At 37.2% G+C, this 23,868-nt stretch overlaps 1 long non-coding RNA gene across 1 annotated transcript in view; it reads right to left on the bottom strand.

Annotated features, from left to right (window-relative positions):
- The window catches only part of LOC309640448, a 160,113-nt gene extending 141,103 nt beyond the window's left edge, over positions 1-19,010 (bottom strand). The window contains exon 1 of the long non-coding RNA XR_014252229.1: positions 12,689-19,010. This is a non-coding gene — a long non-coding RNA (uncharacterized lncRNA). The remainder of the gene's footprint in view (positions 1-12,688) is intronic.
- Between the last annotated feature and the right edge of the window lie 4,858 nt (positions 19,011-23,868).

The raw sequence follows: 23,868 nt of genomic DNA, 5'->3' as shown, positions 1-23,868 counted from the left end.
GACATCTGTCATTGTCTGTCATCTTTTATCTTCATAATCACCTAGGGGGCTTGATGGAGCAGATTCCCAGCTCCTTCCTACTCACTGGAAAATGTAGGCATTTGTTTGGGACCCAAGTCTTTGATTTTTAGGAAGCTTCTCAGCTGTTTTTCTCTGTGTGTTTGTTTTTACCACAGGAGAAAGTATTTTATTTTTTTTTAACATGATCAAGAATTTAATGAGTTTGAATTTATTATTTATTTATTTTTTTCAAATAATTATTTTATTTTTTCCCATATATACAATGGAATATTACTCAGCCATAAAAAAGAATGAAACAATGCCATTTGCAGCAACATGGATGGACCTGGGGATCATCATGGTAAGTAAATCAGGCAGAGAGAGACAAATATCATATGATATCACTTATATGTGGAATCTAAAAAAAAAAAAAGATAGGGACTTTCCTGGTGGCACAGTGGTTAAGAATCCGCCTGCCAATGCAGGGGACACGGGTTCAAGCCCTGGTCCGGGAAGATCCCACATGCAGCAGAGCAACTAGGCCCGTGCACCACAACTGCTGAGCCTGCGCTCTAGAGCCCGTGTGCCACAACTACTGAAGCCCACATGTATACACTGCTATATTTAAAATAGATAACCAACAAGGACCTACTGTAGAGCACAGGGAAATCTGCTCAATATTCTGTAATAACCTAAATGGGAAAATAATTTGAAAAAGAATAGAAAAAAATTAAAAACAAAAAAAAAAACCAAAATAATTGTTTCAGGTGTTTTTTTATATAATTTATATATATATATATATATTTATTGCAGTATAGTTGCTTTACAATGTTGTGTTGGTTTCTGCTGTACAGCAAAATGAATCAGCCATACATGTACATATATCCCTTCTTCCTTGGATTTCCTTCCCATTTAGGTCACCACAGAGCACTGAGTAGAGTTCCCTGTGCTATACATTCGGTCAGGTGTTTTTGATGGCAACAGGATTTAGGAACCACTGGACCAGTTGCCTATACCATATCCTCCATCTCTAAGCATTTATAATGTCCTCTCTTTGGATCCTGCTTCTGTTCCCTGGCTAAGGTACAAAGTACTCTAATTTCCAGTGACCACCAGGAAAATGGCGAGCTCCTTCTGGCTCCACAGCCCTGTAAAAATCCTGGTTTAAGCACATCATAGGCACCAGATTAACATAGCCTTAGCTCCCTTCTAACTTCTCCAAATATCACAATTTTTTCATATGACTTCTTTAGTTTTGAATTTTCCTGGGACTCATCTTGTTCTCCAATATTTAAAAATCAATACACACAAATGCACACATACACACTCCAGACAGAAGCTTTTTGCCCTCATTGAGACTTTTTGAAGGAGAAGGAGGCTTTTCCTTCCAGAGATGGACCGTACATAGCAGTTTTCCCACCAAGAACCAGAATTCAGACACACTATTATCTATGCAGGAAAATGAGTTTTTTACAATGCTTCCTTGGAAGTGTTTAGTCAAGAATGACATGATAGTTGCAGTAACCAAGATGGCTTTTTTTCTCTCTGTAGAAGGTCTTTGGAATTTTTAGGCAAACGAAATGACATTTTAAGGCATAGTCATTTCAGTTGTATACATCTGGATGTTTGGATGTTTCCATGCATAGTGCCTACTCATTGCCTTGCTTATAGTAAGTGCTTAATAAATATTTGTGAATATAAGATCCAGTATCTAAACAGTTCATTGATAGAAATCCAACTTGTTCCTTGAAAGTCAAACATAGGACTTTGGCTCATTGGCAATCAGCACTTTTTCAAACATTATCTTAGGTCAGAGAGTTTAATGAGGAGATTTTTACAGGCATTAAAATGCCTTCTACTGATAAGCCTCACTGCACCTACCACACCTTCCCTCTGACCTCAACTACACTCTATCTGAAGGGTGGGGAAAAGTAGGGAGTGATTAATGTTATGATACTTAGTCAACATCTTATTAATAAGTAGTCAATTCATATCAATTCATAAGTCTTCATTAAGTTTCCATTCGTTCCTTGCCCTGTCCTACGCAGCATGAGAGATAAAGAAGTAAAATAACTGGACCCTTCCTTGACAGAATTTACAGTGTAGTCAGATATCTTTATAATTAAGGAGTTTATGAGTTCTATGCTTTTTCCTTCTCCTTTCCTATTTACTCTGTCTTTCCCACATGTTTCTCTCACTAGTTTCCCTCCCTGTTCCCCATGACTCATCACTTCAGGCTTGCCCAGCAGTATGGCCAGTTTTCACTGAGCTGAAAGACAGTGTGGAGTAGTAGAGAAGATTTTTTTTTTTGGCCACGCCCCACAGCATGTGGGATCTTGACCAGATCAAACCTGAGCCCCCTGCATTGGAAGTGCAGAGTCTTAACCACTGGACTGCCAGGGAAGTCCCAAGTAGAGAAGAAGGTTTTGAAGATGAAGACGACTGGGTTCAAATCCTATTTCTGCCACTTGTTGAATCTGTGACCTTGGGGAAAATCCATCAAACTCTATAAGCCTGTTTCCTCATCTTTAAGACTGAGATAACAGTACCCACCTTATGTTTATTTCAAGGATTATAAATAATTTACACAGTGTATAGAAAGTGTTATGTGCATGGCAGATGTTTAACGATGTTAACTAGAGGTACAACTACCGTGAATGTTAAATGCTAGCTAAAGAAGCAACTCGTAGAAAATGGCTCAAACGCCAGGAAATATTTTTGAAATGTCATTAGGGTAATGGAACATTTGTGTTTGGTCATAACATGTAGTTTGCTCCTGTCCATACCATTATTTTCATTAACTAATACTATTAGTTTTAGTCATTGCTACCTCTCCCTCCCATCCATCATAATTATTCTCAAAAGGAGAATGATAAGAAATAACGGGAATCTGCTCAGAGAAGACACCTATCAGGTCTCTCTTAATAGTCCAGAAAGTTAGTAAGTTAGATTTTGTTTATTCATTCAACAAATATTTACTGAGTCCAACTTCAAGACTAAACATGAAAGACAGCAGGACATGGAGGAACTAGAAGGCTTTTGTTATGGCTGAGTTGGGGGCAGAAGATGATGAGAAATAAGGCTGAGGATTTAGACAGGGGCCGGATCATCTGGGGAATTCCAGGTCATGTTCTAAATTTAGACTTTATGCTAGAAGCAAAACATGACGTGAAAGGGCTTTAGTAAGGGAGAAGATTTGCATTTTTAAAAAAAATAATGATTATTTTGGCTGCAAGTGGAAAATGGATTTGAGGAGGCAAGAGTGAGAACAGGGGTAATAGTTGGGGAACTGTTACTGCAATCCAGCAACAGATGATAGTTGCTTTATCCAAGGGGGATGGAGATGGAGAGAATGAGAGGAGATTAGAGCTATTTGGGAAGTACAAATTCATAATCCCCGGGATTTGCTGAGACCAAAAATTTTTTTTGGATTTAAGAAGTTTTTGGATATTTCTTGAAAGGTAATATGATGTATATAAAATATACTACATAGTACACTCAGGGAGGTCTGGGCACTGATCAAGAGATCAATATCTCCACAGTAAAGCATACAAATATTCACAGTAAATGAGATGAATTAAGACTGTTAATAACTCTCCATCAAGTCAGAGCAGGTCTTGCTGCCAAGTAAATTATGGAAAAATCTGCGTTTTTAGAGTCTTTTGTTTTGAAATGCGGGTAATTGGTGATTAATTGTATAAAGTGGATGGAATAAGCAAAAGGGTGAATTAAGGTAAATACTTGGGAACAAGGTGGATGGTGGTATCATTCAGATAGAGAGGGGACAAAGCAGGAAGTGTACATTTGTGGCCATGAGGTTGGGCTCAGTTTGGGGTATGAACAAGCAGTATCTGTGGGTATTTAGGAGGATAGCAATTAGCAGCATTTCAAGAAGAGGAAATGGTTATCAATGTGAAAAGTTAGAGAGAGAACACAAAAAATGAGTACTTATGTGTCTCTTGGATTTAAAAACCAAAGGGCTGTTGATGACCTTTGAAAAAACAATGTCAGTGGTGTGGCAGAAGAAAGAAACCTAAATGTAATGGATTGCAAAATATAAGGAAGGTAAGAAAACAGAATGAGCAAATGCAAATACATTTTTAAGTTTACTGGATATTTATTTGTCTTGCTGATTAAAGTGGGATCCATCTTGCGTGTCAATGGGCATTAGAGTTGGTAACTACTTATAAAGAATATGAAAAGATAAATAAGTCATATTCTTAAATAAGCCTTTAAGAATCTGGTGCAAAAAACAAGCCAAGAAAAAAATGTTATACAATACAATTAAGTCTTTCAAAAGAAGCATTTTTTGTTTTTGTTTTGTTTTGTTTCCTTTTAAACAGGAGTTCCATCTAAATTCCTGTGGACTTTTCAGAATACACTCAGGCTCTATCCTCGAGTGTTTTGATTAATTCAGTTTCAGGTGGAGCTAGAGATCTACATACTTAATAAATGCCAAGGTGATTCTGATAAGGGGACCTGGATCAGATGTAGGAATATATATTTAGAAAATAGCCATAAAGAGGTGAAAATTTAAATCATAAGAGAAAGTGAGAACATGGAGAACAGACTGAGGAAAGCTGACAGCAGAACCTATATTTGTCCTGTTTTAGTTAAAAGGGGAACTGGGAGGGGGATATGAGATAAAGACCTCATAAGGCATTGGGAACCATCAAGTGCCATCAAATATGAGGTGACACGATTGTTAAGACAAAAGAAGGATTTTGAAAAATATTGAACTATTTAAAAATATCTTTTTGTTGTTTTTGTTCTGATTACAAAAATGTTACAGAAAAGTACAATTAAGAAAACAAAAATCCCTTGTAGTCCTGCATCCTGTGATATCCACTGTTTATTTTTTAATGACTATCCTCCATGTCTTTTGGCAAACACTTTTAAGACCTTTGATGAAAAGAGTAGATATTTATTTAGGTTGATTTTAGTTTTAGGCCAAAAAAGATACTTTCTAAATAAAAGTTTAGGGTGGATTGGTTGTTTTTGACTATTGCATGTGTTGAGATGGCTTTGGAACTTTTCTAAGTGGAGCTATAGCTATTCTGAAAGGTTTTAGTGGAAGGTATAGACCACGGGTTGGCAAACTAGGGCCCTTGGGCCAAATCCATTCCTCTGTTTATTTTGTAAGTTGTGTTGGAATACACAGCCACCCATTTGTTTATGTAATGTCTATAGCTACTTTCCTGAACAGTTAAGTACTTTTGACAGAGACTATCTGGCCCATAAAACCTAAAATATTTATGATATGGCCCTTTACATAAAAGGGTTGCCAATGCCTGGTATAGACCAGTATTTCTCAAATTATGTTCCAAGGCACATTAGTTTCCCATGAAATGTTAATAAACATTCTTGAAAAAGGGCTCTGTGTTAAAATAAATTTGGAAAATGCTGGATTAAACAAAGTTAACCAGGTTTCTTTACAGTTGGGAATCTGGTAACATTTAATATGCTCATTGATGCTCAACAAGATGAGGGTATGTTATATATAGCAGTCCCCCAAATTATTTGGTAATAGACCCCTTTATTTTCCAGGAACATCTATGATCATCATACAGTTTGGAAAATCTTAAATTAGTCTGTTTTAGAGGCTTTGTCAAGGTCATAAAATGGCATAAATGTAAGGTCATGGTGTTTTAATTCTAGAATACATGTACAGAAAGCCTACTTGGTTCCAGAGGTCAGAAAACCACCCTCTACTAGTCAATCACCAGAGCTATCTTTGGGGCTGGATCTCTGCAAAGGGCATTTTAGCCTGAAGCAAAATTCCCAAAAGTGCTATACAGAAATGGAGACAAAAGGTAGATATATAAGGCTTCTGAGGTGGTAACTGGGGCAAATGAAGCATTCAGCTTTCTGTGTTTGGGGTAGTATTTCCAGAACCATACTATGACTCTCATGGGTATTGGGCACTTTTGTCTTTGCTGGACTCTTTCTCCATTAAAAAATGGTAAAAATGATATTTTATGACTATGTGGTATAAAGACAAACGTAATCCAGACTGGATGTATCCATTTTTTCTTCTGATTTGAAAAGATGTTGAAATTAAAACATTTCATGACCCCTAAAATTATCACGGGCTCTAGACAGCACCTACTATGTCCAGTGTGTAAGTCAGCCCTGAGGTATATTATCTCCCTGCCACGCTACAACCTTCTTGAAGGTGAGACCACAGCTTATGTACTGTACTCCCCTCCTCCTTAGCTACTTAGGATCTCTTGGTGGAATAGTATCAGTTGAATGAATAAATGGGCAATTAATTTCAAGGTTGTCAAATATCTCATTAGAGGATAAAAGTAATAGCTTCACTAAAAGACCTTTAGCTTTCCTCCAAAGAGCTAATCAAATTAATACAAATTACTAAAATATATCTAAATATCACCATGTGATGGAAAGAACTCTTGAAATTATCTCTTGTTGCTAGGTAGCAGTGTAGCTAGTCATTTCATAACTTTGAGCCTCAATTTCTTAATGAGTAAGAGAAAATATTTATCAAAATGAGGGGGTTCTATACACAGTTCTAATCAGAAGCCAGAACAATAGCTAAAATTTTTGTAATAGTCAGGTCATGAAACACCTAACTCTTTAAAAAAGAGGCCCAGTGGTAAGCTCCCCAGTCCATTTGAAAATTAAACTCTCTCAAAAATGTTAATCATGGAGGATATGGTTACAGACTATATAACATGCTTTCAAAGGACAGTGGATGGGCCCTTCCTAAGAGCAAAACAAATCAGAAAGTTCTTAAAATTCAATAAAAATCCTAAAAAGCCTACTAATTCAATTTTCTTCCAATATAGGCCTCTTCTTAGAGAATATTCTTACCTGTTTTTTTGTCACATCCCACTTGAAAACTGCAATACCCTGGGCCACAACGTTTTGTTTTTACCAGGAATTTTGCCCAATTCAACTTACAATCGGTAGAAAAGAGGTGGCGCAGTTAATATATCACACAATCAGCAACACCCACACAAGACTGTAAATTAGAAAGATTTAAAAAACAACTCACTAGATATGTAGACTGCTATCTGTTTGCTATTAAATCAGGGATGAGAAGTACTATTTTATCTGATACTTGTTTCCAAGTGAAAAAGAAAAAAACCCCACCCCCATGAGAAAGGGAAGTTGGACAAGTCACCTCTAAATTCTAGAAATTTCTTAGCAATGCCAGGAAGTCTGCTGATGAGAGACACTTGGGAGACCTGACTCCCACAAAGGCCCTGTGTATCTTCCTGGTAGAGGGTCATAAGAGGGACTGGCTCAAATGACCTTCCCCACTCTGCATCAGGAGTGCAGTGGGGGTAACCGCTGGCCCTAGAAAGATGGCCTGATGCACTGAGCTGACACCGGTCCGCACAGGCCTGGAGTTCCTGGATGTCTGAGTGCAGGTGCGGGGTTGGGTTGGGGGGCGCAAACTGCGCATGCGTTTATCATACTGCTTTGGCCCCCAGGATCCCTGGGTCAGTATCCGGGGTCTGGGCCCTGCAGGGATAGGTTGCGCCACAGGTGGGGACTTTTGGGGGACACCTCTGGGCATTCCTCTCCTGAACAGAGTTGCTAGTTTCCCTAAAGCCATATCTCCCAGGATCTCAGATACTGTTCCTTGGCCCACCGGGGATACATGGGATGGAGACACCTAGGAATCACATTAGTCAGACAGGTCCCAGGTCCAATAAGGTCAGCAAGACCATACTGACCATACTGACATACTGACAATAAGGTCAGTAAGACAGTAAAAGAAAAACATAGAAGAAATTTCTATTAGTTTCTCCTATGGTCTAATACATAACTCTGGAAAAGTCCAGGCAGCATACTTCTGAAACATAGAAATGGATATGTGTACTAGGACCTTCATCCCAGAGTAGGCAGAAGAAATAGAAATAACTGAAATTTGTTTAGTTTCTTTCACAAATAACCTTTCTTTGCAGTGAGTACTCCTAAAAGAAGAGAAGAGCTTTGCGGGCTGGCAAAGTCCCTTCCCAATACCCTCATCCCTTCTCTGCCATTTCCCTCTATCCTGGATAAAAGAAGAAGGCAGATTTATCAGTGGAAAATGAATATAACTATGGAGGTCATTTTATCCTCTATCCCCCCAAAATCATTTCCTAGAGCCACCCTCTCTGGGATGGAGATCATATGTTTGAGATATTTCAGGAAAGTATGGATTTTACATATTTTATTCCACTGTCAGGCATGCCTTCTGGTTGTCGGTTAGGGAAAGAAGATCCATTTACCTCGGAACGTCTCTAAGCACCTAGGGCATCTCTGGGTGCTGACAAGCCTTGGCCAGGGAAGATTTGGGAAGAGTGTAGCATTTACCAGAGGTCTAGGACACTTTAAGGAGAAATTTCTCATATATGATTCTAAACTGCATATTCCTGAACAGATTTGCTTTTCAGTTATCAATGGACTCTGTTGACTTGGTTCATTTCATGAAGGCTCAAGGTGATTTTGTTTTGAAATGCTCAAGGGGAGCTTTAGTGAAATACATTCTTGATGTCTAAAGCAACACTGAATAAGAGCTGCTGTCCTAAATGAATCCTTTACCCTGTAATCAAGATTATCTGGGATTTTTTTCCCTCTCTTGAGGCAACAGCTTGTATTCTGTCATGGAAAAAAAATGAGAACAATTAGAATGTTTTCTAGATTAGATACCAGGTGTCGGAGTACAGAAGATCTCTGTTCTGGCAGACTGATTTTTTTTCCAATGCCAAGTACAGTCCAAAGTTTCGGGTTTACAATCCCTGCCTTCCCAGGTGCCAGACTGCTTTCCCTGAAAGCTCCCATCCTTAGAACCTGAAGCAAACACCATTTCAATACAGCCACAGTGTATGGGCAAAGCTCCATTGCAAAGGTCAGACTATAGTGACACAGGAAGAACCAATATCTAGGAAGGTATAAAGTCCTAAGGTCATATTTGAATGGTTCTCAAACTGATATTCTGAAGGGAAACTTTCATTTACTTCTGTTTCTTCTCCAGAATTTGATTATCCAGGAGGTTAGAGGCCCTGGCCTCAAATTGCAACCCAGCCTGATGGCTTTGGTAACTCCAGAGTAAGTCAGGTACAGGAGATGTAGCTGGCCTGTGAGGTATCTGGAGGAGGCATCACGATTGTGCCATTACTTTGTGGCCCAGTTCTGATGACCTGGTGTATTTTCAGAAAAATGCTGAACATGGGGTGAATCATGGAGATATTAATTCACTGGACACCAGAGGTGTGAAATATTTAAAAAGCTGGTGAAATGTTAAGATCTGAAAATAGAAATTATAGGTGACAAAATAAGAGAAAGAAACCTCAAAATAAGACAATTTCAAAAAGAAGATGATAAACATCCTCTTGCACTTTAAAGAAAGATGATGTATTCAGGATGAGATGTCAATGCATATTAATGTGTCTGATATGATGTAGGACATGATGTCCAGAGTAAGGGGATTTGGGGCCTATGGATCCCTTAGTGTGACCCTGAGCCTGGAGAATATTGAGGGTAGGCAATAGATGCTTCTTGGGTTTAAATAAACACTTTTTTTTCCTGCTTAAAATTTATTGTTTCTGGTTTTGCCTCCTAGCAAGAGATGCTGGTAATACTAGATGAAAGATAGAAAACTTCAATTTCATGTGATAGCAACTTAACAGTGCCTTCAAACTTCCACCATTGTTAGTCTGGGTATGACAATTCCAGCTGAACCTGCCTCTTTTATTAAAAGGATTGGCCTGTGTGACTTCAAGAGGAATTTTGACCAAGACAAAAGTGGTGATTCTAATCCTGGTAGCAGTTTCTGGGCTGTCAACAATTCTTTGTGTGGGTTCTCCCCTTCCCCCTTTTAAAACTTGCAAATAACCCTGGTTAAGGAGTCTTTTTATTGAAATTTACTCGAGGGACCCATAATTTAAATGTACATTGGGAAACAACAGAGACAGATACTAGGAGTTTTGCCAGGCACCTGGGAACAGTTCTATATTGTCACAGAAACTTCAAGATCGAAGGGACGTTAGAAATCTTCCTGCTCAGCCCCCGCACTACACATGAAGGAAGGAAGGCTTAGATGAGAACTGACTTACTCAAGGTCTTGGAGGTAATTTGAGGCAGAGGAGGGATTAGCAAGGAGGCTCCTCACCTTGTCTCTTACTCCATGCTGCCTGAGAGTGGAAGGAAAAATAAAGTGCACTTTGGTGTGGAAATGTTTTCTACTAAGATTAGAGGAGAATGAATCACTGGGATTTTTTTTTTTTTTGAAACAGTGATTCAGAGCAAACTGCAAAGAGTATGCAAGATACAGGGAAACAACAGAATTCTGGGGCCGACTGTTTATATCGTGGCTGTTTACCACTTATGTATATGCACGGAGCCTTTCGGTTCTGCCTGTTTAATAATTGTACTTGATCTTAAGAGCTCCACAGCCATATTCTGCTAGGTTGTGCACCTTATGATTTGTGAAATCTCCATTTACTAGTGTGGGTGGAATCCTATTGTATATAGAGAAGGGCTGGTAAATATTTTGCTAGGGGAATCTGCAGTCATTCATACTCATTGCTAATATGAATAGTGATAGCTGATATCATAATGCAAATTCTAAAAATGAAAAGCATTTTGTAGTATGAAATATTATAGATGATGAATGGATAAAGATAATGAGGTATATATGCGTATTGTAGAATTATATATGTATTTAAACAATAGAATGTCATTCAGCCTTAAAAAAGAAGGAAATCCTGCCAAATGCGACAACACGGATGAATCTAGAGGGTATTATGCTAAGTGAAATAAACAAGACACAGAAAGACAAATATTCCATGTTCCCACTTAAATGTGGTATATGTTAAAAACAAACAAACAAACAAACTCATGGTAACAGAGACTAGAATTGTCTCTGGGCTACCAAGATGGCAGTTGCTAGAGGCTGGGGAGAGGGGGTCATGGGGAATTATTGTTTAATGGGTACTGAGTTTCAGTTTCGCTAAATGAAAAGTATTCTGGAGATGGATGGTAGAAATGGTTGTACAACAATATGAATATACATAATACAACTGAACTGTATACTTAAAAATGACTGATAGTTTTATGTTATGTGTATTTTAACACAATAAAAAAGAAATATTATCATATGCAGTTCCCCTATATTTAATTTTTTATTTCAACTTTGTAATAGCAAAACTCAAGAGATGGTAAACCCTTAAAACTCTTCTCTTGAGGATAAAATAGTAATGGAGTAAACTTTAATTTTAGGAATCTCAGTGAAGGATTTTAATATGTAGCTTTCAGCTCACCTGTCTTGAGGCCATTTCACTGTGCAGAAAGTTTGTAATCTAGTGCTTTTTCGGCTGTTTTGTTACAGTGGTTCTGCAATTTTCCCATTAAGTGTTAAATTGATGTGGATGCCTCAGTTCTGCCTTTTCCTAAAGCATATCTTTAGATTTCAGTGATGGAAAGCCCAGAAATTCTCTGCAGGGACATCCTCTTGCTTTCAAACCCTACCTGCTGTTTAGGCGAGGAAAATACAATTCAACAGAGGGAGATGTTACTCAGGGCTAACAGTCTGCTTTTCAGAGATGTTCTTCCCAAGACATTGGCAGAATGCCTGCAAACTCCCAAGCAAAGCTTGGGGAGATGGATTTCATAAGAGGCAGAGTGTTTTCTTAAAAAAAGCTCTACAGCAAACCCAAATTATCTTTTACAGACTGGGAGATAACAGTTTAACTAAGATAAAAAGCTATAAATGGTTATTTATCTACAATGGCTATTACTTTTGTACCAGGACATGATTTTCCACTAAGCGCAAACCTGTTCCAGAGAACTTTCTGATTTCTTTCCAATGAATGAAAGTGCAGGGCTGTTTTTGCCAATGTAACCGTGCTTCCTTTGCAACAAATGAGAGAACAAAAGCCCCAGTTTTTTGTACTCTTGTCCCTATGTAATTTGCTTTTATGGAACAATGGATGACACTGTTGTCCTCTTCATTGTGTCTTTAAAAGTCACACTTTTTCTAGTTTGCTAAAAACTATCTAAATTTTAATTTACTTCATAAACTCAACTGAAATAATAAAATTACTGTTTTTCTGTTCTTGAGGGATTTAGGATTCTTGTAGTAAGCAGTTACTGTCTCTGTGACCTACGATTTCTTCATTCAAAAAATGGAAATAACAATAATATGACTTCAAAGGGTTATTGAGAGTTTTAAATAATATGTGCTTGACATAGTATATATTAGTTTCCCATCTCTATAAATGAAAAACAATGGATTTCAGTTGAAATCCATGTTGGCTTAAGTTTAGCCCTTGATTGTGCATTTATGAAAGTCTCATGGATACAGATGTTCAATATCTTTCTCCCTGTACATGCCCACTATCAAGCAGGTCTATGTTTTTAGTCCCATTCTGTATGTCATTTACAATTATCATCATCAAACACACTTTCAAAATTCCTTTTCACTCCCCATGCAATGAGAACTAAGCTAAAAACTTCAAGAAGTACATTTATGAAGCAATAAAAGAATGTCAGTCTTCAAATAAAATAAAGTGGTAAAATCAAGAGACATTTATTTAAACCGTTTACAGCCATGCAAATAAAGATTAAAATAATTTGATAGAACACCTATATTGAAGCAATAAAACCTTTCAGCTGCCATCTGCACCCCAGACCCCACCTAGAAGTAATCTGGAATAAAGTGAATCAAATTTACCTGTTGACTCATAATCTGGGCAAGAGATTTTCAGTCTTTCCTTTCCTGTAGTTTGCTGATTTCCCTAGAACACTTAACTGCCCTTCAGAGTAAGCAGGCTCCTATGGTAACCAGTCAACTAAATGGACCCCGTTGCCAGGAAAGGTACATGAAACAAAACCAAAACAAGGCAGACAGGAAGACAGGGGCTTCCCCAGTGGTTGAATTGAAAGATGTCAGGGGAAACACAAAAATAAGATCATGAAACAGCTCAGTGCAATGTTTTAATATTGATAGTGACAATGATAGTAATAAAATATGTATTAGTATGCAGTAGAGGCTGCAACCTTTTTTTCCCCGTTAGTACTTTGCTTTTGAACATGTAAACACTGGTTTCTATGACACTGTCCAATAACTAGCATCTATTGAGAACCAACTATTTTCCAGGAATTTTACATTAAAAAAATTCCTATAACCACCTTCAAGGTAAATATTGTCATGCTGGTTTTACAGATTCTTTCAAACTCAGTAATTATCAGCTATCCCAGATGACTCTCTCTCCACTTAGGTCCCTCAACCACATGATCCAATAAAATCCCCTTTTTATAGCTCTTAATACGTTTGTAATTATGCAATTAATGATCATGATACTTAAAGTTTAAAGTTCATGCCCCACTGGCTTGTAGAGGGGGACAGGGACCATGCCTTGTTCCCTGGCTCTAGGTTCCCTAGGGCCTAGTGTGATACCTGGCACACAGTGAATGCTCAGTGGACACCCATGGCATGACTGACATGAGAAGACCAAGGCTTAGGGAAGTGGCTCAATTGTACACAACTACTGAAACCACAGCCAGAGGCCTTTCCACTAAGTACTCTGCCTGGGATGTTCTTCTTGCCCTAAGAACTTAGAACTTGCCAGAAGAGTACACAGATGTTCTCTACTATTAAGTATTAATCACATTTCAGTAATCTAAAAGGAGGGAATACTACCTTTTCTCCATTTTAAGACAGTATCTTGCCACATGTTCCATAGTAATAAATAGGTTGATGATAATAATAGTAACAGTAATGAATTACAAACACATGAGAGGGCTTCACTCTTAACTTCCAGTTGCATACTCTTCAGACAAAGATTTCTCCAAACTTTTCCTCACCATATTTGAATGATTAAAAAAAAAAAAAAAAGAGGTTTTCTAGTCAACTTCTATCATAATTGGATATCTGTCAACTATTTTTTTTTCATTAGACAACAAGCATTTTGAGGGCAGTGACTTTATTGTCTTTTCTCTATATTCCCAGCATAGATTCTGGCACTTACATAGCAGCAACTCAATAAATACTCGTTAAATGAGTGAATTATGTTGCCAACATTCTTATGACTATGTGTGCTGGTTATAATCGCTTTTCTCTTCTATCTATATCTGTCAGAATAATCCAAGTTATGCTGTGATAACAACCCTCAAATTTCAAGTGATTTCTCATTCACAGTGTCAGGGAGAGCTTTGCTTATCATGTCACATAGGGACTAAAGCTAAAGTAAACTCCACCGTCTATGACACTGTCATTTAATCACCAAGCTTCAGGGGTCACCACAGTAGGAGATGAGAAAGAGCTGGTGAGTCAAACACAAGCCATACAAAGCCTAATTCAGAGTGTAATTCACATTCCTTTGGCCGGAACTATCACATGGCCACACTTATCTTCAGGGGAGCATGGAAATGACTAACCAAAAATAGAGAAGAATTTGACATTGGTGAACATTAATAACTCCCATCACACAACCACATGCTATGGCCTCAGGCTTTGTGAAAGAAGGGAAGAAGATGGCAGATAAGAGGTCAAAGGAAAGAGAATGTCCAGAAAAAAAAAAAAGATGGATGGATGGTAAAGAAGAGAGAGAAAAATCTCAGCTGTAGGGATATTCTGGCAAGGTCAGTTCCTGTTCTGAAGTAGAATTTAAGCCCTCAAAAAAACCCAAAGTCTTACCTTCTCAATACCTCTCTATTGCTCATCCACATGACTCATTAGCAAGTTGAATGTTTTTTTTTAATGTACATTTTTAATTTATTTAATTTATTTTTATTTTTGGCTGTGTTGGGTCTTTGTTGCTGTGCGCGGGCTTTCTCTAGTTGCGGCGAGCAGGGGCTGCTCTTCACTGCAGTGTGTGAGCTTCTCATCGCGATGGCTTCTCTTGTTGTGGAGCATGGGCTCTAAGGAGCGCAGGCCTCAGTAGTTGTGGCAGGCGGGCTCAGTAGTTGTGGCTCACGGGCTTAGTTGCTCTGTGGCATGTGGGATCGTCCCTGACCAGGGCTCGAACCCGTGTCCCCTGCATTGGCAGGCAGATTCTTAACCACTGCGCCACCAGGGAAGCCCAAGTTGATTGTTCTTATACCATTACGGATCATGTTTCATTGGGAAAGATAATCACTAAGGTTTCCTGGATTATCTCTCATGCACAAGGCATAGAAGTATAAAGATGTTTGCCTTCAACTTAAGGGAGGTGTGACAAATAGAAAATAAGAAACAGAGATGTCTCTGACACTGAAATACATTATTATTCTCTTCCTCATCTTTCTCTGTCACTATTTAAAGTTTCTTACTATTTTCCTTCCCTGCTGGGGTAAACACCACAAAGGAAAGAATTATGGGTGTCTTATTTATGGTTTCATTCCCACAGTCTACAAACACAAGGCACATAGTTAGTGCTCAATAAATATTTGTTCATTGATGGTTTGAAAGGGACAACTTAGGGAGGCAAATGACAACATTTAAACTAAAGGTTAATTTCCTGAACTGGGCCCTTTGAAAAATTACAGAAATACTGAAGATGCCATTCATCTGACTAGTTGTGTTGTAGGCAAGTTAAGTAGGAAAATTGTTTTTAATCTTTGGGTTGGTCATTGGCAAGATATGCTCAGTCATTTTTTTCCAGTTGGTAGTTTGGAAGTCCCAGCAGGATAGCTTATGGCTGGCAGTCAATTAGTTGTGAATTTATTTTTAATCTTTAGCAAATGTCCCTTGTGAACAAGCACAGGATGCATCATAATTACCATCAACTATTATCTCTTCAACTCCCCTGTGTGCCTGGCAAAGTACTGTGCAAAACAGAGACAAAAATATAGTACTAGTCTAAAGAAGCTGACAGAGCAAATAAAGATCATTAATTTTTTGCTATATTAAAAATAATTATTTTGTGCAGGGCAGTGATTTTCATATTCTCTGATAAAATGCTTCACAGAGGGCTAGAGTTTTAAAGAAGATTATAAAAGAAAGAGGAATGATGATAGAGCGTACAAATGACAAAAGGGGTTCTTTGATAACTGTACAAATTGAATAATGAGTAAATAATCTGATTACCAGGTTGGTGATGATAGTTTGTTGAGGAGAAGATGAGAGGAACATTTTTGGTAACATACTAGTATTTCTGTATGATCATTTAACTGTCTAATTGCTTTAGAATCGATCTCAAAAATGTATTTGATAGTCAATATATAGTTCATTATGCAGCTCTTTGATTAAAAGAATTAGAAAAAGAATAGTATCTATGTCTGTTATATACAGAAACCGTTTCCTCATTCCCCAATCAGGAACAAACCTCCACCTGGACTGTAAATAAACTTTTGAAAATATACCTCTACCTGATACAAAATAACATTTTGGTGGCATTGACCTCTATCTATGAATAGACATTTTCCAATTTAAAATTTTAGTGAAACTCATTTACTTGAGAGCAAATGGGTATTTGATTTTTAACTAATTTCTAATCTTTGAATAGAGGATTATTTTTGCTTCCTTCAGGGCACTTGTTTGGTTTATCATGTGTGTGTGTAGACATCAACTAATTTACTGGTTGATGAGAATGATAAACTCTGGGTATCATGATACTGTATCTGCCTTCATAGTCCAAAAAATATTTCTTGGTTAAAAATATCTGGGAAACATTAATAATTAGTAAAAAGCAAGTGGTTTAAAAATACTCACTAATAAAGGACTATCATCATTTCTTTCCTTTTTTTTAAACCCCTTGAAAATAAAAGCTCACTTCTGCTAAGTGCATGGGAAATACCTATACTTTTTTTTCTGCCCCTGAAAAAGAATCAAATTGAACCTAACTGTATGTATCCTATGAAGAACTGGCAATCCTGAGGCTGACTCCATGTACAATTTGAAACTCCAGAAAAGCCATGAAGGTAAGAATGAACAGAGTTACCATGTTTAACAGCCCTAGGAAAAGAAAGAGATGAATAAATTGTTTCTCCCAACCTGAGGACATAATAAAGAAATATTTAGACTCACTGGAATATTGTATTTCCATATCTTTTTAAATAAGAAACTTTGAGGTGCACTTTTTTATGTGCAGCTGTGATATACAGAACACAACATTCTGTTATTTCAGAAAAGTGACTAAAAAGAGAAAAAGATCTGTTTAGAATGAAATAAAGAACACAGCCCAAAGCCACACAATGGCAAATGTGTGTGAACGTGAGCACATTTTAACTTTTTCCTTAAAGTTAGACTAGTGATGGCTGAGAGACAGCTGCTCTGCTCGAGGTGGGTAGTGCCCTTGCTCTGGTATGTGACTCTGAGGTCACCATCTCCAGTTTATAAAGGGAGGATCTTCCCACAAGCTTACATTTTTCTTCACTCTTAGGCAGACAGTGTAATGCTCAGAGGCAGGAGGCTGGGGTGGTAGCAAGACAGAGTTCTGGAATCTGATAGGTCGAGGTTGAATTCCTAACTCCACCATTTCCTAACCATGTCATCTTGGGTCTGTCCCTTAGGCTCTCTGAGCTCCAATTTCCTTATCTGTAAAATAATATCTTCCTTGTAGGAGTTTTGTGAGAATTAAATGAGACAAAATATGGACTGTTTTTAGTAGAATGACTTGACATTGTGTCTTGGTATGATGTGATCATTTGTGAGTTATATTTCCTCATTTATTCATTCACTTATTTATTAACTCATTTGACAAATATGAACTGAGTCCCTGCTATGTGCAAGGTTCAGTCTACATGGGTACATTAGATAGACATTGTCCCTGTTCTTACTTAGTTGCAGAATTATGGAGGCCAATGACATATAGGTAAACAGTAATTACAATGCAGCGAGATGCACTAGGTTTCAAGTAACTTGTAAGAAGTATGGTACTGAAGTTTGAGAACAATTTACTTTTTATCTAAATTGGGATGTATTGAAGGTTATACTTATTTTACTTTTACTTTGATTTATTTACAGTCCACTATGCTTTTTTTTCTCCTCAAAAGAAGGAGAGGCAGAAACACTGTGCAAAAATATATTTCCCCAGGAACACCATATGGTGACCTAGCATGTAGTTAGTGTTAAGGGAACAGTGATTATGATGATGAAGATGACGATGATGGTGATGATGATGAAGTGACTTGAAACAATGCTACTGAGAATGCAATTCAGTGTTTTATTGAGACTGAATGTTATAAAAGTTAATTATAGGACAACCCAAATATTCTGTGTTTTTCTGGTCTGTAAACTCTAATTACAGAAACACAAAGATTTATGTCCCCTTAAGAATATCATTGTATGTATTATAAAAGAAACTTTGGAAACAGAACCAAAATTTAGTAAAGGTATCCTTTTTAAAGAGATCGTTCTGATAAATATTTTATAAAGATGAATACATGTTTTGGGGACCTCAGGAAGGAATTTCTGGGCTCTCAGCATACCTGTCTGAGAGGGGCAGGCCAGGTGATACTGTTGGACTTCCTGTCTGCAGCTCTATATTGGGGCATTTGGTACATCACTGACCTCCAGATCATGGCAAACAAGCAGCAGAGATACCATGAGGCTTACTGAGAGTACCCATCTGGCCTGGCATGAACACCACCCACTTACCCACAGTAAGGAAGCACTGGACTTAAACTACATGTTAGACCATATGGACCTAACAGACATACAGAAATTCTATCCAACAGCACCAGAATACACATTCTTCTCATATGAACATGGACCATTCTCCAAGATAGATCATTCCACAAAACAAGTATGAATAAATTTAAAAAAATTGAAAATGTGGTCAGCATTTTTTTCTGACCACAATGGCATGAAACTAAAACTCAATTACAAGAAGAAAACTGGAAAATTCACAAACATGTGGAGATTAAACCACATGCTCCTGAACAATCAATGGATCAAAGAAGAAATCAAAAGAGCAATTAAAAAAAATCTTGAGACAAATAAAAATGGAAATATACCAAAATCTATGAGATACAGCAAAAGCAGTTCTAAGAGGAAAGTTTATAGTGATAACTGCCTATATTAAGAAAAAAGAAAGATCACAAATAAACAACCTAAATTTACATCTCAAGAAACTAGAAAAAGAAGAGACAAAGCTAAGCCTATGACAAGCCCACAGCTAACATCACACCCAATGGTGAAAAGCTAAAAGCTTTTCCTTTAAGATCAGTAACAAGACAAGGATGGCCACTCTTACCACTTTTATTCAACTCAGTACTGGAAGTCCTAGCCAGAGCAATTAGGCAAGAAAAAGCAATAAAAGACATTCAAATCAGAAAGAAAGAAATAAAACTGTTTCTATTTGCATATGGCATGATATATAAAGAAAACCCCCACAGCCCCACCAAAAAACTATTAGAACTAATCAATGAATTCAGAATTCAGTGAAGTTGCAGGGTCCAAAATCAATATACAAAAATTAGTTGCATTTATATATACTAACAATGAAAATCAGAAAGAGAAATTAAGAAAACAATCCTATTTACAAAGCATCAAAAAGAATAAGATACTTAGAAACAAATTTAATCAAGGAGGTGATACATCTGTATACCGAAAACTATAAGACATTGATAAAAGAAACTGAAGAAGATGCAGATGAATGGAAAGATATACTGTGTTTATGGATTGAGAGAATTAATGTTGCCAAAATGTTCTTACTATGCAAAGTAGTCTACAGATTCAATGCAATCCCTATAAAAATTTCAATAGCCTTTTTTCACAGAGGTACAATAGAATATTTAATCCTCAAATTTGTATGGAACCACAAAAGACCCTGGTTGGCCAAAGTAATCTTGAGAAAGAAAAACAAAGCTGGAGGTGTCACACTTTTGGATTTTAAACTATATTACAAAGCTACAGTAATCAAAACAGCATGGGATTGGGATAAAAACAGACCCATAGATCAATGGAATAAATAGAGAGCCTCAAAATAAACTCACACATATACGGTCCATTAATTTTTGACAAAAGAGGCAAGAATATATGACTGGGAAAGGATAGTTTTTTCAATAAAGGTTTTAGAAAAACTAAACAGCCTCATGCTAAAGAATAAAGTTGGATTCCTATCTTACACCATACACAATAATCAACTCAAAGTGGATTAAAGACTTGAATGTAAGACCTGAAACCATAAAACTCCTACAAGAAAATGTAAAGTATAAGCTCCTTGACATTGGTTTTGACACTGATTTTTTTGAATTTGACACCAAAAACAAAGACAATAAAAGCACAAATAACCACATGTGATGGTACCACGTCAAACTGAAAAACTTCTACACAGCAAAGGAAACCATCAAACAAAACAAAAATCAACCTATGGAATGAGAGAAAATATTTGCAAACCACACAGCTAAGGGGTTAATATTCAAAATATACAAGGAACTCATACAACTCAACAGCAAACAAAGCAAAACCAAGACAACCCAATTAAAAAATAGGCAAAGGACTTGAACAGACATTTTTCCAAAGAAGACATACAATGGCCAATAGGTACATGAAAAGATGCTCAGTGTCACTAATCATCAGGTAAATGCAAATCAAAAATCACAATGAGATATTGCCTCACATCTGTTAGGATGGCCATTATAAAAAAAGACAAGACATAATAAATGCTGTTGAGGGTGTGGAGAATAGGAACTCCTGTATTAGTGGTAATATAATCTGGTACAGCTACTATGGAAAACAGCATGGAGGTTGCTCAAGAAATGAAAAGTAAAACTACCATATGATCCAGCAATCTGGCTTCAGAGTATATATCCAAAGGAAATGAAATCATTATCTCAAAGAGATATCTGTACTCCCACATTTATTGCAGCATTAATCACAATAGCCAAAGTATGGAAAAATCCTAAATGTTTGTTGATGGATGAATGAAGAAAATATGATTATCTATCTATCTATCTACCTATCTATCTACCAATAAACATAATGGAATATTATTCAACCTTTAGAAAGTTGGAAATCCTTCCATTTAGGACAACAAGGATGAACCTGGATGGCATTATGCTAAGTAAAATAAGCCAGACAGAAAAAGACAAATACTGCATGGTATCACTTATATGTGGAATTTTTTAAAAAGTCAAACTCATAGAAACAGAGAGTAGAAATGTGGTTGCTAAGAGCTGGGGGTTGGGGGAAATAGGGAGAGGTTGGTATTGATAAAAATGTACAAACTTTCAGTTATAAGATGAATAAGGTCTAAGGGACTAATGTATAGCATGGTGACTACAGTTGATGACAGTGTATTGTATAATTGAAATTTGCTGAAAGAGTAGAACTTAAATGTTCTATTCCTCCCACCCCATCCAAAAAAAGGTAAGTACGTAAGGTGAGGTGATGGATGTGTTAATTAACTCAATGTGCAGGGGGGCAGGGGGGAATCCTTCTACAATGTATAGGTACATCAAATCACAATGTTGTACACTTTAAATCTCTTATAGTTTTGTCAATTATACCTCAATAAAACTGAAAAAAATATCCATTTCTCTCTCCCCCCCCCCCACTTAGACTGTCTGTCTAGTCCCTACTGTGACATGTATCAATATCAGCTAGTATTGTGCATCCTCCAATAGCATTAGATTTGATTTAATCTTTTGCTCCCAATTAATAATTGTAAGATACTTAGCAAGTTTATCCTAATTTTCAGATATCTCCCAAATTCCCCCCTTGTTTTTTGATGTTGTATTGTGTCTATATTACCTCGATTCTGTGCTATGTTTTCTCAGAGCCTTTATTTTATCATAGGACTACAAATATATAGGGTGGTTTGTCCTCTTCTGCTTGGATTTCAGGATTCAGGGGATACTTTGTCACTTAGTTTTGTTGTAGATGTTTTGGTATCATAGTTGCTATGTCTATTTTTAAGGAAGAGATTCAAAAACTATGCCACTACCACCATCTTCTCAGAATTCTCAATGTCGCTTGAGTATTTAGTGGTTTTCCCTTAAATGTTTATTTTACATATACTCTACGTAGAATAGTTCATGCTTTTTAGTTCATGCTTTTACAGAATGTGTTGTTTTTTAGGAATGCATATATGACATGACACCAGAAATGCCTATCATAACAGTGTCTTATACTCAGATTTGAACAGAGAATTTTGGAAGAAATAATATTATAAAGTACTTTGAGCATTTATCACTAAATAAAGTATTATTTCTGTATTGTTTCCAATTTGCATTTCCAGAAAATGATATATTCTTTTGGTATATAAATGTTAAAAATGTAATTAGATATAAGAAGAAAGAGGAGGAAGAGAAGGAAAAGGAAAAAATGTAATATTATACCAATAACCTGTGCTTTACTCATGACTTTAAACTTTGCTCAGATAATTTATCAGTTCTTAATGGAGCAATAAAGCACTGGATTTAGGCTCACTGGTACTTATAATGAGATTTCTTCCTTTAAGCAAATCCCTTATTTTAGAAGAAAAGTAAAACGTTAACTCTTAGGAATCATTATGCAATAACAAAGGGAGCAGTAAAATTTTATAGGAGTTGGACCAAGTTCAGTGACTTTCTGGTTGTGAAAAGTCCAGTGAAAACTGGGTAAATGGCTCACGTAATAGGAAGTTTAAGTAATAAAATGGGGGCGGTGGAAGGATGATTTCCCCAGTCCCAACCCACTCCAAGTACATAGAGTTTTTGGTGATTGTTGCCTTATAATGTTGTGCTCATTATAGTCATAGGCAGAATATCATAAGGATGCACTTCTGGTGTTAAAAAAAATAATCCACGGTGGTAGGGTCTTGGGGCTTAAATGGAACTTGGGAGATATTATTATAAATATTGTTTTCCAATTATCCTCATCTCTGCTCCCTTGGTGCTTAGAAAGAAAACTTCAAATAGAGTAATGTGAACTACTATGTGTTAGGTTCTTACCATATAGCTAAGAGCTAGGGATGTTACACACATCGGTCTTATTTGGTCCTTCCACCTATGAGAGACATAGGCGAGGAAAGAGATACACAGAGAAGTTAGGTGACTTGCTTAAGGTCACAGAGCTAGTAAACTGTGGAGCCTGGGTTTTAACTCAAATTAGTCTGACTCTTGACCTGTGCTCTTAGCCCACTGTTTTGAGTGTGTTTAAAAAGCCACATAGTTTAATGTGGGAAGGTGAATCTTTTAAAGGGTTTCTATTACTATCCAAGCTAAGTTTCACTTAGAGAGCCTGGGGGTGCATCCACTGTGCAGAAAATACAGTTCTTGACTGAGGATATCATAGTCCCCCTTCAGTACTTATTCAGCAGAGGATCAATTCAGTTGCTCAGCTGACTCAATTCTTCTCAGTGCTACACAATGTACCAGGCTTCAGGAACATGAAAATGGATGAGACACAGTCTCAGCCCTTGGGTCCTTTGGAGGGGTAGCTTTCATAAAAAGGTATATATGTATATAAACCAAAGTAGAAGCTCAATTCTAGAGAATTGCCAAGGCAGTCTTCAAGCTGCAAGTCTGAGGGAGGCAAGTAGGGGAGTGATGAGTGGTGGTTACCTAAGGGTAACCAACTCCTCTTGGTTTGCCTAGGACCTTCCCACTTTTAATACTGAAGGTCCCACATTCCAAGAAATGTCTCAGTTGGGCAGACTGAAATGGCTGGTCACATAGGTTTCTGCTGGTTTGGAACACTACCAATTTCCCATCAGGGAACTAGTGAATCCCTAGTCAGTACTATGAGGGAAATCAATGTTCCTGATCATCACCCTAAAAATCATGGTCTAATTTTCTATGAGCAAGATTTTAATAAAGCAAACTTGATTTGCTGCCTTAGTCAAATTGTAAGTTCTATGAGTTTCCTTTGCTCTTATCTGGTAGGAATCCATGTTGTCATCAAAGACTTTACAACCTAACTGTGAAGACAGAGGCAATCTTATGTGGGCCCAGACAAGATAACAGGTACACATAGACTGCTTATGAGGGAGCCGACTGTTTAGT

The sequence above is a fragment of the Balaenoptera physalus genome (assembly GCF_965194825.1).
Source record: "Balaenoptera physalus genome assembly, chromosome: 13".
In the NCBI taxonomy this organism is placed as follows: Eukaryota; Metazoa; Chordata; class Mammalia; order Artiodactyla; family Balaenopteridae; genus Balaenoptera; species Balaenoptera physalus.
The sequence above is the reverse complement of the archived record's forward strand: the minus strand, read 5'-3'. Positions and strand labels throughout refer to the sequence as shown.